This window comes from Podarcis bocagei (genome assembly GCF_964188305.1).
Source record: "Podarcis bocagei genome assembly, chromosome: 14".
Taxonomy (NCBI): domain Eukaryota; kingdom Metazoa; phylum Chordata; class Lepidosauria; order Squamata; family Lacertidae; genus Podarcis; species Podarcis bocagei.
In genome coordinates, this window is record NC_138139.1 from 19,412,812 (window position 1) to 19,427,175 (window position 14,364).

The 14,364-nt window shown below is 44.1% G+C and overlaps 1 long non-coding RNA gene across 2 annotated transcripts in view; it reads right to left on the minus strand.

The window, feature by feature from the left end:
* LOC308573898 overlaps window positions 1–14,364 on the minus strand; it is a 98,783-nt gene that overhangs the window by 52,044 nt on the left and 32,375 nt on the right. For both annotated transcript variants that reach the window (XR_014002177.1, XR_014002178.1), the window contains exon 3: window positions 1,893–1,977. This is a non-coding gene — a long non-coding RNA (uncharacterized lncRNA). The remainder of the gene's footprint in view (window positions 1–1,892; window positions 1,978–14,364) is intronic.

Below are 14,364 nucleotides of genomic sequence, written 5' to 3' on the forward strand. Positions count from 1 at the left end.
AGGATGAGATTGTTTCCCTCTCCTCACTGGCAATATCTGCACCACAGCAACGCAGAAGTAATGTGAGTCCTATCTGGTAAAAATGACATTTGTCTTACATATATATGGTATGATTCTGGCAATTAGCAGGCCAGCTTGCAAATATAAGGATTAGTCTTTGGAATGTGTCAGAAGATGGAGCCAGAATTTCTTGTGTGAGGGCAAAAGGATGAGATTGTTTCCCTCTCCTCACTGGCAATATCTGCACCACAGCAGCGCAGAAGTAATTTGAGTCCTATCTGGTAAAAATGACATTTGTCTTACATATATATGGTATGATTCTGGCAGTTAGCAGGCCAGCTTGCAAATATAAGGATTAGTCTTTGGAATGTGTCAGAACAACTTCAGTTCATCCAGGAGAGCTCTCCCAGGTCCTGAAGTACCCAATTTTGGCTGGTTGAACACAGAAACCTAGGAAGTTGCCTTATACAGAGTCACACTGCTAGACCATATTGCCCAGTTTTAGACTGGCAATGGCTCTCTAGGGATCCTTCCTAGCCCCCTCCCCTCCCCCGGAGATTCCAGGGATTGAGCCTGAGATTTTTTGCATGTAAAGCAGGTGCCCTCCACAAAACCAGCCACCAAACCTGCTCTCTACTGCCTAAATACAGAGACCTGCCCCTTACACACTCTTTGTTCTGGGTCAGTTCCCCTTCACTCTTATTCAAACACCCAACATGGCCAGAACAGGTCGTACACTTTGCTCATCCTTGAATAAAAAAGGCACTTGGTCACACCCCTGAGGCTATAAGTCTGCCACCACCTATGAGCTGAAGCATGAACACATCTGCTACCAGGATAATTGGTACTTTGTTCCTAGCCATTTGCAACTCACTAATTGGGTGTGAATTAACCTTTGCTACCTTTCTGAATTCAATGCGATTCAGATACCTGCCCTCCCACTCTTGATCTTGCTGGATCACAGGACCAATTCCTACCGCACTGTTGATATGGTGATAGGCAGTAGCTAACTTTTTGGAGGAAAGGGAAGGACCACAATAACCAAACTCATGGATGTTCTAGGAAGTGTGTTTGTCATCCTGACCCAACCCAAGTTTCCCTGGGGAAGGGAGTGAAGATGAGAAAGTAACAGTAGTGGTAGAACATACTATAAGTCTGTTCTCCCTCACCCTACCTCCAGGATATGTGAATATGTGAAACTGCTTTAGTATTATCTACTCCAGCAATGGGAAACCTCAGGTGTCGAACATGGTAGTCCAGACAGAGAGGCCTGGAGGGCTAAGCTTGACTCATAGGCCTAAGGTTCCTCATACCTGGGGTAGATAACACTGGACTATCTGAATCCCTAACAAACTACAGCTCCGGGATTATTTGGGGGAATAAACCACAGAGCCTAGGACTTGCCGATCAGAAGGTCGGTGGTTCGAATCCCTGCGATGGGGTGACCTCCCGTTGCTCAGTCCCTGCTCCTGCCAACCTAGCAGTTTAAAAGCACTTCAAAGTGCAAGTAGATAAATAGGTACCGCTCCAGCGGGAAGGTAAACGGCGTTTCCGTACGCTGCTCTGGTTTGCCAGAAGCAGCTTAGTCATGCTGGCCACATGACCCAGAAGCTGTACACTGGCTCCCTCGGCCAATAAAGCGAGGTGTGCACCGCAACCCCAGAGTTGGCCACTACTGGACCTACTGGTCAGGGGTCCCTTTACCTATGTGCTGACTCTCTTCCCACTAATATATTTTTGTCTTATGTCTTTTACATAGGAGCACCCAAAGCAACCAATATGATTGGTTCTGGTTTTCTGGAGTAGATGCTCCCATACATAGAATGTGCATGATTAGAAAATAAAAACCCACCCAGCCCCTCTGCCTTCTGTGTCCAAGTCCATTGACTCACCTCTGCAAGCTGAGAGAGAGAGAGAGAGAGAGATGTCTTGTCTCTTTGTGTCACCGCATCCCAAGTCATGAACTCTCAGTCACGTCTGATTAAGGAAGAAGAAAAAAATTCATCTCAATTAGAGAAAGGCTCCCACACGTCTGGATGGATGTCAAGTAATTACTGCTTGTCATTCACAGAAAAATGGACGCCGAAAGAGAATTTAGTTTTCGGATGATCTATGCAGGCCTTAAAATAAGGAATTTGAGGTCTCCACTTGGTAGGCTGGTTTCCAGTTTATACTCATTTGACAGAATCAAGTGGTAAAGTCATTGCTGAACTACACCACTTTAAGCTGTAGGTGTGTGGGTTCAAGATGGAATGGGAGATGTCGGACATTTGATTGCTCTCCCACAAAAACAGAACTCTGTGCTTGCTGAAAGTGAGCATAATCCATCCAACCTTCTCCCTAACATGGTATTTTATTATCCAATATGCAATGTGCATTGGATATATTCACATTGCAGTCTGAAGTATTACAGTCTGTGATGACACATCCCCCCCAAAAAACAACAACAAACCACTCAGATTTTTCCTATTTCATACTGTCAGTTGTAGAGATAGGACCTAGGAGCTTATCTATGCATTAAACAATATGAGGTGGCAGAATTCCAAATGGTGCCATTTCAGACCAGAGGTGGAAATATGACACACTCTACCTTGGACATTGTAACCAGTTAGTCTCACATTTTCCTGTGTACCATATTCTAGTCTATTAAATACAGGGAGGTTTTCTTTTCCACAGGGGAACATTAAAAAAAAATACAATCACCCACACAGGTGAAATTAGACAATCTAGCATGTCCCTTAATGTCAGCGTGGCACAATGTTTAGAGTGCTGTGAGACCATGGTTTGAATCCCCACTCAGTCGTGAAGAACTCTTTGTTTTTTGGGCATTTTAATCTTTATTCTTTTACATATTAAGTCTCTTCACCACAAACAGAACAAAAAAACCAAAACAGATCACATCAAATACAAAAAGGTAACATAAAAAAAATCCATATGTTAAGACTTCTGTCATCCTTATAATGTCCTTATAAATCACTTTTTAAGCTGTGTGAAGCAATGAACAAATGGAATAAACCAAAGTAACAGAACTACGAAGTAAAGCTCAGATTAAAGACCCTTTACAACAGCCCTGTAGGGTGGTGTCATCCTGAAATAGGGTGGGGGGGAGAGGCTGAAAACATGTTAGCTTGCCTAAGGCCATGCAATGAGCTCAACTTATGGGCTGAGATAAAATTTAAGCCATGGACTCCTCACCAGTACATTGCAACAGTGAGCTGGTTCACACAGCATGCTAAACTGTGGCTCAGCGATATCGTGTCGGTTTCCAGGGAAAAACTTGCAGCTGCTTTGTTCCTCGCCAGACCTTTGTGCTCCCATCAACCCAAAGTCCAAACCAGGAATCACAGTTAAGCTCTCTCCTTGTAGGGCTGCCACGCGCCCGGAATTCCCCAGACATATCTGGGAATCGTCTGTTGGAAACAGCGTCCGGGCAGAATTTCTGAAAATCACTGGAAATGTCTTGAAAATGTTGGGCGTATGTTGTTGGCAAATTCCCCCCCAAAAAGCTGAACAACTTTGTCCCCAAAAAAGCTCAACAACTTTTGTTTTGACTCTTTGAAAGTGTGGCAACCCTTGCTTACTACAAGCTGTAACCAATGTTTGATGTTGGCTCAAGAAACAGCAGCTTGACCTTGGTTTAGCTCAGCATTGGTGTCGCTAAGTCAAGGTTTGGCTCAGGGTGCCTTGCGAACCAGGCCAGTGTACCCCCATTTTGCTTCATGTAATTAGAAGGAACGCTAGAAAAAGCAAAAAATAAAATAAAACAAAATTCCTCACCATTAAGCACGTTTTCCACCACACACACACACACACACACACACACACACACGCTCTTTAATCCTGCTCCTTCCTTTCCCAGCTCCTTTTCTCTGGCTGGGTTAGCATCTCCTTTTGCAAGAAGCTTTTCCTTCCCCCACCAGATCCATCCACCCCATGTGCAAAGTGGGAAAACATCATTAGGGAGGGAAAATAATTTAGTTTGTTAATCGGCATCCAATGGTGGGAAACAAGGGGGAGGCCAGGGAGGGAGGGAGACTTGGCGGTTGAGGCTTAGGAAAGGCCAATACAAAGCCACCATTCATGATGTCCAGGGCTGGGGATTCGCATTGAATTAAACAGACACAAAGAGCAAAGGCATTTTTATCCTCCCTCCCTCTCTCTCCCTCCCTCTCTCTCCATGAGAATTATCATATCTCCCTGGCACTAGGAAACCTCCGGCATGAGAGAGTGGGGAGGGAGGGAGAACAAACTGTGGCCCAAGGTAGAGAAGGCTTTGTTCCTGCATGGGATTTATGTCTGGGAAGCAGCATATGGTTTTGTGGCGAGCAACTGGCCACTGCACACCCGGCTTTAATAAGAACTCTGCTAATGTGAATGAGTCCTTCTCTCGTATCCCCCCTCCCCGCCGGCCACCCTTTGCCCACCCGCCTCGCTCCATTCCGTGTGCCTACAAAGCACCACCACTGTCTGAAAAACAAACAAAATAACTGTTTGCATTTGAAGAGCTAGCAAGGCAACCCCTCTGCCAAAGCAAGCACAAAAAACGGGGTCCAAGGGAGGGAGGGAGGGGGGAGAGAGAGAGAGATGGACAAAGAAGAAGAGAGGGACTAGACAACAGCCATTCAGTCATGGAGATGAATCGGTCACTATGCAATACCTTGGCTGGCTACTCTTTCAGATGCCCCAAGTCCCTAGCAATGATCCACGTCTGTGCTTGCCCTGATGAATGCGTTGGCATTTGCTGCAACGAAAGCGTGAATGGTTGGGTGTGTATCCTTAAAACGTCCATGAACTTTGGAAGGTCCCACAGGGTTGTGGCTCTGCACATGGGTGTTTAAGGACGCACACCTGACCGTGCGATGCCAATGAGCTTGCTGCAGGGAAATGCCCTCTGCTCACAGCAAACACGACTGTAACTGCCTGTAACGTGCATCACAGCATAAAGGGGCATTTCCATATCACAGCCTTCATCTGGTTTAATTCCTCTCATACAAGGAACCCTGCAAACTTCATTTCTGGGAGGGGGTAGGCACACTGCTGCCATCAGGGCAGGACTTTGGAGGCAGGTGGCCCCCAAAAGTGGAATAAGCAGAAAGGCCCCCAAAAGTAGCTGGGCTGGCTTGCCACACTTTCAAGTGAGCAAGTAAAACACATTACTGTGTAAGGGGAAGAAACAAACGATAACCAAGCCTAGAGTCTAAAAATGCTCTGTCTGGACTGCTGGATGGACATCAACAATCAAATTTGAAACCCTACTCTCAGTAAAACAAGCCCTATAGAAATGCATGTTTCTGATTAAAATGTGTGTGTGTAAATATACCACCACTTATCAGATATCTCACAGTGTCTTAAGAATTTTAAATACCACCATTATAAATGACAACGCAATATTTGATGCCGGGGGGGGGGGGGGTTAACAAATCCAGTCAGTGTAGACCAGTGAAAAGGAATCTGTGGCCCTTCAGATGAAATTGGTATACACATCCTATCATCCCTGATCTTGATGGCTGGTGCTGATGGAAGTTGGAGCCCAAGAATGGCAGGAGGACCAGTGGTTCACTACTACTGCTGCAGGGAAGTGCACCTTCATATGAGACGCAGACTCCTAGAGTTGGAGAGGGCCTTGTATGCAATTCCATCTAACTACCCCCTTGCTTGATACAGGAAGTCAAGAGCTTGCGCACCCACAATGGGTGGGTGTCCAGATTCTGCTTGAAGGCACCCAGGGAGGGAGACCCTATGACCTCTCTAGGTCATCGGTCCCATTGTCCAACCGCTTGTACAGTTAAGACAGGGGTGGGAAAGCGCTTCAGCTCAAAGGCCGTATTCCCTTCCAGGTAAACTTTCAGGGACCACATGCCAGTGGTAGGTGGGGCCAGGAGAAAAACTGGGTGGAGGAACAAATGCTAATTGACTCAGCCCACACACTCACTCTAACCTTCACCTAGGCAAGCAAGAAACATTATCAGAGTCCAAGGACATGCCCCCTCCAGGCAAAAACACTCAAGGAGGGTGCAAAGCAGAGCTGGTGAGGGGAGTGGCGTTGGGATAAAAGGGTGCATGGTTTGGGGAGAGTCTCAAGGGCCAGATAGAGAGTGGCCCCCAGGCCTGGGGTTCCCCATCCCTGAGTTAAGAAATGTCTCCTACCCAAATCCACATTTCTGTAACATAAGCTTGTTTGGCCTACTCCTCTGCACCAGGGTAGCTGAAAACAAGTATTCTATGTGACAGCCCTTCACGGATTTGATGGATCTTTTTATGTCCCTCCAGTCTTCTCTTCGTCAGAGTAATCATGTTCAGTTTTTCAGCCTTTCATCCCATGACTTCTTTTCCATGCTCCTGGCCATCTTCACTGCCCTCCTCTGAACCCATATCAGCTTGTCTGCATCCTCCTTAAACTGCATCCCCCAGAATGGGACACAAAGCCATTGAACTCACAACCATAAAAGAAGTAGCAGCCTCCACTAGTTAGCATTTTTAACAAAGAATGAATGAATTCATGGAGAAGAGGGTCTATCAACGACTAGACCTAGATGGACAACTAGGCTGACCTGGTATAAGATGGCTCCTTGTTTTGCATTACTGGTCTTCTTCCAACCTGATGCCCTCCGGCTGTTTTGGACTACAGCCCGAGTCAGCAGGGTCAAAGGTCAAGGATGATGGGAAATGTAGTCCAACATCTGGAGAGCACCTGGATGTTGACAGTTGTTGTACGCACTTAACTGGGCTTTCAGTCCTATTGAACTCATTGGGATTTACCTCTGAATAAGCACATGTAGGTTTGCACGGCGATATACCGTTCAGACACACCCACCCACGCCCTGCTCATCTGTTTTATATGAGCTACTTGAAAACAAAGGACAGCAAGCTTAAGGGAAAGACTGTGAGAAAGATCTCGGTGCACAGGGTTAGTAAAAGTTGGGTGGAGGGGAAAGAGAGAAGGAGAAGCACTAATTAGCACTCGGCCCATCACCTCCCATTAATAGCTTGTCACTGTTTCATTGATGTAGCTGAAGGCAAGGAAGTTGAGATGTGTGATGCTTACCTGTCTCTATCTCATTAACAGAATGCAGGGTGAGAACAGACGTTTATTGCCTGCATCACAGACAGAGCATCACAGACAAAGGCGTGCCCCTCTTGCGCAGCCTAATTATTGAACTGATTTCTGAGCAGGTGTGTGCCATTGAGTGCACCTCTATGTTCATACATAGATAATATCAACAAGGGTGTGTGCCCATATATGGTGGATAGCCTCCTTTTGGTTCTGAAATACCCACACCACAAAGGTCATGTGAAATTTGGATTCACAAGGGTCTTATTTACTCCCTATCTGGAAATCAGGTTGGCAAACTTTTAACTTGGTAGGTCAATCAACTTAAACCTAAGTCGATTTGTCAGTCAAGGGAACTTTTGTTCAGTGAGACTAAGATGGGGGCATGCTTGTTTGCGTTTTAGGGCTGTTTTTGGGTCAGCTGTGTTACCATGAGGGGAAATAAAAAGGAAATAATAGCTACTACATGAAGAGGCAGGCATTGTTTGTTAAATTATTACGTTACCCCAGCTGTCAATATATCAAAAAAGGTACATATAGAATTTTTTTAATCAGCTAAATAACAGTTGATCAATTAAAAAAAACTATTTAATTCATTTAGAATCCTACTGGAGACTGTTGAGGGATGAGCAGGATATCAGGATAAAAATGATTTACAAGAGAGGCGGAGAATCCAGCAACATCTCCAGGGCTCCCCACCCCCACCCCCGATTTACCAAGTCATCATAAACACAGAAGGCCCAAGTCACTTTCTCCCCCACTTCAAAAAGCTGGATTTTTGCAGCGGCAACAACTGAAGTACTCGTGTGCCAATAAAAATCCATTGATGTCAGTACATTATAAATAACTAAGAAAAGGGTGGGGGGAAGGATCTGAATATGTATTCAAATAGACACAAGGTCCAGTTTGCTACCAAAAAATGGTGCGTATCTTTCATCTGTAGGCATACATCAAAACACACCTTTCAACATCTCTTAGCCAGAGATGCAAAGAGCTTTTGAAAGCAAAAACAAATCTTTGACAACTATCTGGGTGGGGAATGGGGAGGGGGAGAGAAATATAGAACAGCAGTTTTAAAAGAGATCATTTTTTAGCCTACAACGGGGGTTTTTTGTCACCATATGCAAAATCAATCCCATTAATAAAAGCATGAACGTACATCAAGGAAAGGTGCCACAGTAGCAACTATAGCCTAGTGCTGGGGACCCCCAATATGATGTCCATGGGCAACACAGCACTTTCAGATATCCCTCATGGGGTTCACCATGCTTCCTTCCCCATCACAATTTTCAAAAATTGGTTTTCTGGTCATTTGAGGAGCTATTGGAGGGGGGGATTGCCTGCTCCTTTCTCATCCACATTTTACTTGGTTTTTTTGGTGGGGGTGAAAATGGTTTGGAATGGAAGCAACTTCTCAGCCTCACTAGGTTTTCTTCTTGGAATGAGTAGTTTATGGTTTCTTATCTTCCCCCAAATATGTCCCTGGTCCCACATAAGTTGGGGACCCCTATACTAATGCACTGGGCCCTTCAAAATGGCATACAATTTCAGGTGTCTGCGCCATCTTTATACAGGACTTTTATACCTATATTACCGTATGCCCCAATCACAAGAATCTGCACTGGGTAAGCCATCTGAGGACATCTCATAAGAAGCAGCCAAACTTTCCCTGAAAGGAGAAACAGACCTGAGCTCTAAGAAGAAGAAAAATATCAGAGCTCTTTGGTCAGGTCAATGATGATATTTCAGCATCACAAGTCAGAAACTTCCTGGCATTTTTGCCAGCTTGCTCTTCTATTGACCAAGAAGTTTTAAAAGACCCACTGAGTTTTTCCTCCATTAACTAAGAGATGAGTAATTGTCTAGTGAGTGTATCTTGGATTAGGAATTTTCAAGGTGGTGAGGTCATTGTTAAAAACTCAGATATATAATCTAATCGCCAATGGCACATTAAACCTAGGTTATTGTTGTCTCTTTTTTGCAATGGAGATGATGATGAGGATGATTTCAATATAAAGCTATGCCGCTTTATATTTTAAAGAGCAAAGCTCAAAGTGGTTTACAACACATTAAAACTTCAAATAAAGCATTCCAGAATAAAACAAACAAGAGCTTCGAGGAAAACATTTCAAGTCCTCCTCTAAGTGACATTTTGCTTTCTCCAGTCACCAAACTGGCAACCATAGATTTCCAAGTGGTCTCAACTGGACCTGCTCCAGTCACAAAACACGCCTGGTGCCTGGCTGAATTCTAACACCAGTGAGGTTCGTGCCTGTGGTGTTCCAAGCTGGGGAGAGGAGAGACTTTGGACAGGATGTCCTTAATATGATCCACTCTTCTCCCTTCTGCTGTTGCTGCCCAATCCCCACCAGTGCTCCCAGAGAAAGGGCAGGTGAGTAAGCAAGCAGTGGCTGCTGGCTACGGTTCCTTGAACCCCCCAGAGCAGGGGGCAATAGCAAGTGGAAAAACAACAGAGTAAGGGGTTCTAGAGATCAGCACTTGCCCCTTTCAAAGCCATGAGCCTTGGCTGGTGCCCAGCAATACCTATCACCAACACCAGACATAGGCAAACTCAGTCCTCCAGATGTTTTGGGACTACAACTCCCATCATCCCTGACCGCTAGTGTCCTGTTTGCTAGGGATGATGGGAGTTGTAGTCCCAAAACATCTGGAGGGCTGAGTTTGCCTATGCCGGACCAACACCATTTCTGTACACCTCTAAACTAAATGCAATGTACATTCATTTGGATGTGAGGTATCTAAGTTATATGCATTTCTATTCACATTAGAAGCTTAAAGCAAAGGAATTAAGTTTTGTGACACACGGCATCCTATCCCCGCTGCCCTTATTCCCTCTTTAAGATGGACAAACTACAGTACAATGCTGCAGCAACAGTGGAAGCCACAATTCTTAAAAGCACAATAGGACCCTTGGGGGGGTTAGATGTGGCAACCTTTAGATACTAGCCTACAATAGGGATTGATAGGCCACTCTATTCCCAATCCATGTCAGTTTCAAACATCTATATTCCAAATGCCCTCCTGTCCCATTTCGGCATAAAGTCTGCAATCCTTCCCCCTATTGCCACAAAAAAACAGTATTCACATGTGTTTAAAAACAAGTGTTTAAATAGGCATTTTATCGCAAAGTAAGCATTTCTAAAAACATCCTAAAATAAATCTTTGCAAACCATTTTGGAATGTTCCCAGCCAAGAACTGTGTCACAAAAGTCCAAAGGATAATTCCATTCCATACTTCATACAAATCCAGGAACCCTGGATCAGTTCAGCTCCCAAAGGACTTTTCAGAGATCAAAATCCTTGAGCATCAGAGGAACAGAGCCTTACATCAACTCAGTCCATTGGTCCTCCTAGCTCAGTATTTTCTACACTGGCAGTCAGCAGTTTCGAAGGATTTTATATAGGGGTCTCTCTCAGTCCTTCCTCAAGAGGATTGAACTGGATACCTTTTGCATTCAAAGCAGACTCTCTGCCCCTGATCCCAAAATCCCCTGAACTTCTACCCAGGCTTGCCCTTCCTTCAACATCTTGTATTCACTGCTTATTCTTCCCCTTTCCTTCAACTCCCATGCCTTTCCAATATGGCCAAGCATCAGGGACAATGGGAGTTGTCAGGGACAATGAGAGTCCAGCAATATCTTGAGGGCCACTGGTTCCCCATCCCTGCACTGAAGTGTGGATGACATTTAAGCATCTGTAGTCACTAGTGGGACGCAAGTGGCGCTGTGGGTTAAACCACAGAGCCTAGGACTTGCTGGTCAAAAGGTCGGTGGTTCGAATCCCCACGACAGGGTGAGCTCCAGTTGCTTGGTCCCAGCTCCTGCCCACCTAGCAGTTTGAAAGCACATAAAAGCACAAGTAGATAAATAATAGGATAATAAAATCATCCTATTGGGAGGACCCTAAAAAAAACTTATTTGGATGACAGTCACTATCTTGGGCTGCACATGCATAGTCCCACGTGACAATTCATGGACTAGGACCTGACATCCAAACCATCTATAGTTTACTTTCTCGTTTTTTAACTGATTCACCAATGACATAATCAGACTACAAATCCTCAATGTAGAAACATTTCTGAGGATCCACAAAGGGGAGAGTCTGTCTTCAGAGAGGAAAGACAAAAATTGTAATTTAAGATACAAAAACGCCAATGATTCTTTTTTTTTAAAGAAGGGATGGCCATTGCTTCCATTTGTTATTTCATTTTTCATTGAATTTTAGAATTCAAAACATTCCCTATTGCAGTGTTGCCACGAAGCCTATTGCCAGAAGAAAACACAGGTGTTTTACCTTCACAGGAAAACTATCTGCCAGGTTTGGACGTAAAATGGAAGAGGAAATGTGAAGTATCTATTTCATCAAATCTGGTCTAAGGAGCAGGCGGTCAAAGTGTGGGCAGACTCACCAGTGGCTGGCTTTCAAGAAACCTGAGCCACAGAGCCTGTGCTTTCACGTTAGCCTCGACGAGTGAGAAGTAGAAACTTTGATCTGTAATTACAGCATTGGCTGATTAATCACATTGATTAAGCAGCCCAAACTTGCAGCCCTGGTTTTATATAAATATATAACCACATACATACCATGCATTTCACAATTTGGTGCCTATTCACATTCCCTTGCAAATGTTGATAATCAAAGGTGAATTCTGAGAATGTCCAGAAGTAAGATGTATAAACATGATTGTCAGATATACACAAGTCAACACTAACATGCTGCAATCACATTTACTGGAGGTGCCTTTTAACATTCAGTTACTTATATCTGAGTTTTGGAAAATTCACAAAATTAATCTGAAAATGTTATATTCGCCAACTTTGAGCATTCATGACAACGTATCAATTTAAAGTGTCTGTGCAATATATATATTTATACACATGCACACTTCCTCATTTTACATTCAAACCAAGATTGGCTTCAGAGGTCCAGCTTCTTAGCCTATGATTGGCAAAGATCCAACGGGGATAGGAACTTCTCAGTAGTGGCACCACAGTTGTGGAAATCTCTCCCTGGGAAGATCCAGCAATCCCCTTCCCTACCATTTTTAGATGCCATTTGAATATGTTTTTATTTCTGAAGGTGTTTAGATAGATAACAAAAGGCCAATCTAGATTAGTGATTTATCACAGGTGCACCATGTTCTTGACACAATAATAGTGTGTTATTAGTGGTGCATTTATTCTACTTTATTTGTTGTTGTTGTTGTTGTTGTTGTTGTTGTTGTTGTTGTTGTTGTTTAGTCGTTTAGTCATGTCCGACTCTTCGTGGCCCCATGGACCAGAGCATGCCAGGCACTCCTGTCTTCCACTGCCTCCCGCAGTTTGGTCAAACTCATGCTGGTAGCTTTGAGAACACTGTCCAACCATCTCGTCCTCTGTCGTCCCCTTCTCCTTGTGCCCTCCATCTTTCCCAACATCAGGGTCTTTCCCAGGGAGTCTTCTCTTCTCATGAGGTGGCTAAAGTATTGGAGCCTCAGCTTCACGATCTGTCCTTCCAGTGAGCACTCAGGGCTGAATTCCTTAAGAATGGATAAGTTTGATATTCTTGCAGTCCATGGGACTCTCAAGAGTCTCCTCCAGCACCAGAGTCTCCTCCAGCACTTTTATTAGTTGTTAGCAATTCTGCAATGCTTCCCCATTGCCAACACATTATTGCTCTCCAGAGGGACCACAGAGCAACAAAAGCAGGACAAGCAAAACTAAAAGCTCCAAACAAGTTATGGGATTTTAGCAAGAAATGACAAAATATGCACTGAAACAGCATTGTCACCCCAAAACTTTTGTGGGCACAAACTGCTTTGAAAGCAATATTGCATATGGCCACCTTCACAGGAGCCTGAGCGCAAATCATCATGAATGCACAATAAAAAGAACGTCTGGAGGGCTCTCTGAACAGCACAATCGGTGCTCTGCTGCTTTTTTTGAAATAAAAAAACCAGTGTGCATTTTTAGTGCATTATTTAATTTTTAATACAGTATATTATTGTTGCCATGTTTCTTGTAATGCTAAGCCGCTTTACAAAATTAGTTTGAACAGCAGGGTGTAAATAAATCATGCAAAAGAGAGCTTCGCCTGAGAAACGGCTCAGAGACAAAGGGGCCCAGAATCTCTCACCACACAAGCTAAATCACACCTGCACTGTCTGTGAGCCACCCTCCTTTGTGTAAGGAAAGTTTAAAATGTTTCACTGTACTCTTCTGTACGCGTTCAAACTTTTGCAGGAAACATCAAGAAAGAAACCTACCTCTCGTGAACAATACATGAAGCTTCATAGCAAGCCAGACCATCAGTCAGTTTAGCACAGGGCGTGAATCTTTCATCTGTCTTTATTGTATGCAATAAGCCATCCTCCTTTTTCTGTCTGGTTTTCAATCAATTCCCCAGTTACAAAAGTCTAAATGGCCCAGTGAAGATACATTTCTGAAGGGGGACTGTCTTTCTGGATGTGAGATATAAACATACTATTTCACATAGCCCAACACTGTGTTTCTTGGAAGCAGTTATCCAAGGTTCTGTCACCAGAGATTCTTTCAACTTATAATACTAGGGACTGAACCCAGGACTTTTCTAGCATGAAGACACGGCATATGCTCTGCCAGTGAGCTATGGGACTTCTTTCTCAGTTTCACTTGAGGAAATTCCACAGAGGAGAGTAACCACACTAATCCCAAGGCAGAGGCTGCACCTTGCAATGAGACACACACACCAGAATGGAAATTCATGACAAAAGCTACCAATTGCCCTCTGCAGAGTCCTATGAAGGCATACATGTGCAAGAATGGATCCCTGGGATTTTTGCAAAGCTTTAATCAGGGGGTTAGTTCTTAATACAGACAAGAAAAACTAGATAGTACACCAACCCTTTTAAAGCATCATCAACAGGAAGAAGAGAACTTTCATGCTGGAGAGTTGTATCCAATACTGGTCCTACTCATAGCTGGTCCATTAGTGGACATAATAATAATAAATAATAAAATTTTATTTATATCCTGCCCTCCCCAGTAAAGCCGGACTCTGAGTGGCTAACAACAATAAAAGTAACACAGTATTCTAAAATCAATTCAAAATCAAATTAATGGCAACCACTGGGCCAGAGTTCTATGAGGATCACCAAAGGAGGAGGTCAGACTGTGCCTTGGCCAAAGGCCTGGTGGAACAGCTCTGTCTTGCAAGCCCTGCGGAAAGATGTCAAGTCCCGCAGGGCCCTATTCTAGTTCCCTTAATTTCAACAGGTCTGCTACAAGTAGAACTTAGTTTGATACAACCCATCAATATCCAGGTACCATCACTGC